Below are 2,500 nucleotides of genomic sequence, written 5' to 3'. Positions count from 1 at the left end.
AGCGCAGTTCTGTACACCTGGGTAGTTGTCTGGGTTCCAGCTCAGGTAGACATCGGTCCAGTAACTGTCCACCAGCCGCATCCACAGCACAGAGAGCAGGTGACCACAACACAGAGAGCAGGTATAAGTATAAGTATAAGTATATAAGTATATATATATACTCTTTTGATCCCGTGAGGGAAATTTGGTCTCTGCATTTATCCCAATCCGTGAATTAGTGAAACACACTCAGCCCGCAGTGAGCACACAGTGAGGTGAAGCACACACTAATCCCGGCGCAGTGAGCTGCCTGCATCAACAGCGGCGCTCGGAGAGCAGTCAGGGGTTAGGTGCCTTGCTCAAGGGCACTTCAGCCATTCCTACTGGTCGGGGTTCGAACCGGCAACCAGTTACAGGTTCGAAGCACTAACCAGTAGGCCACGGCTGCCCAGGTGACCACAACACAGAGAGCAGGTGACCACAACACAGAGCAGGTGACCACAACACACACAACACAGAGAGCAGGTGACCACAACACAGAGAGCAGGTGACCACAACAGTGAGATTACGGTAATACTCAGTCACAATTCCAGTCACAAAACTCAACAGAGGCTGGAAGAGCACAGCTGCTGCTCACACATGAATATTAGCCAGTTATCTATCTATAAAGCAAGAAGCGTCTGTGTGTCCAAGTGTGTGTCTGTGGCACGCATATCTCGCTGACCGTTTGTCAGACTGACCTAAGATTTCGTATGTGGCTCGCGCGTGGCACAAAGGTGTGCACTCTCGATTTTTTTTTAAGGTTTTTGAATGCATATTTCGAAATATGCTTATTTACGTAGGACGTTTATCGCTGCACTGACCAGTTTAAGGGGAGCTCCACCCCATGGATCGTGTACTGACAGTTGCTAGCTAGGTCTCACTTTGATGATAGTCAGTGCAATTTAAAAAACGGATTACTCGGGAACCGCTTGTGGGTTAAGATGCAAGATGATTATCATGTCTGACCTAAACAATAAAGACTCCCTGTATGCAGTATGCTTGCATAAAATGATTATGCGGATTTTGCAACAACACGCTAACAAACACGGGTATGTAGTGAGCACTCAAAATAAAAGTATGTGCAATAAACTGACGCTTCGAATAGCCCATGCTACTTTGGACTTGAGACTTTGACTAAACAAACTATGGAAGCATATGGGTAGCTTTATTCAAATGAGAATGCAATCTGCAATATGCAATTCAAAAAGACATTACTGTACATTATGCAATTGACAATTCATTATGCAATTTAATATTGCAATTTGCAATAATATCCAACAAATTGTATTTTAATCTGCAAAGTGACAATGAATTCCATTTTGCCATGGTACTTCAGTCTCAAAATTCAAATGGCAATTCATTTTGCATTTCAATTTTCAATATTCAGTATCCATCGTTTTGAGGCATTTTATTCAAATGGAAAAGAAATAGCGCCCCCCAGTGATTGCATTGCACTTTGGTCACGCTCTTTGTGTTGCAAAATTCAAATGGCCATTCAATCTGGCAAACGCATTTCAATCTGTCAAGTCACTCGTCAAGGCGGGAACTAGGCTACGTCACTTCCGTGTTTACGTCTTACCCAGTTACCGCTTGCAATGGAGGAGTTTGCAGCTGCACTAAGGTCTCTGGCTGATTATGTAGAACACCACCGTGTCAACGAGTCTGACTCAACGGACAGATTACTGAAAATGGACGACAGAGTGGGCTATCTAGACCTACTTGTCCGATTTGATGTCAACCTGGTCCGTTCCAAGATTTCTGAGGCCTTACAGCTAATGGGCGCTAGCCGGTGGGGAGACCTTCTGTGGATATACCACTGGAGGGAATAGAGGGTCACCTCTCCTATTAGGGAGATCGCGGAGCTCTTTGGAGTTCACAGGACAAATAGGGCTAGATCGCCCACTCTGTCGTCCATTGTCATTAGTTAGGCTAAAACTCACACAGCCTTCCTTGCCCTGCTCACACACACACACACACACACACACACACACAACGGAGACTCCCCTCCGTGGTCTGGCTAGCCTCATAAGCGGAGCGGGGGGTGCGGTCGCTCCGGGCCCACGTTTGGCCAAATCTATCTCGCTGAATTGTTGTATACGATGCTTATTTGTAGGCTACTGATTGCTGGGGGTGATTGCTGGGGGGAGGGGGGTGCTACTAATGATGCCGCTGGTTGGCAAAGTTATCAGCAGCAACATAAGAGCCTTAATAATGTAAGAACACAGCTGGGTCTCGCGGACACTAGGCCTGCTCGCGGTCACGGTTAACATTATTCATCAACTGTGACATGTTTGCGCCGCCAACACACCCCCCCCCCCCCCCCCCCCAATAAAAAAAAATGTGCCCCCTTGAAAATCGCAAATGCCCCCTCTGTCACTGTACTCTACAGCCGGGTCTGTCTGCAGACAGACTGCAAACTCCTCCATTGCAAACGCTAACTGGGTAAGAAGACGTAAACACGGAAGTGACGTAGCCTAGT

General features: G+C 46.9%; 1 pseudogene; it reads right to left on the bottom strand.

Annotated features, from left to right (window-relative positions):
* The window catches only part of LOC121694193, a 69,557-nt pseudogene that overhangs the window by 26,771 nt on the left and 40,286 nt on the right, over positions 1 to 2,500 (bottom strand).

This window comes from Alosa sapidissima, chromosome 20 (assembly GCF_018492685.1).
Source record: "Alosa sapidissima isolate fAloSap1 chromosome 20, fAloSap1.pri, whole genome shotgun sequence".
Lineage (NCBI taxonomy): Eukaryota > Metazoa > Chordata > Actinopteri > Clupeiformes > Clupeidae > Alosa > Alosa sapidissima.
Note: the sequence above shows the minus strand (reverse complement) of the source record. Positions and strands in the feature narration are given on the sequence as shown.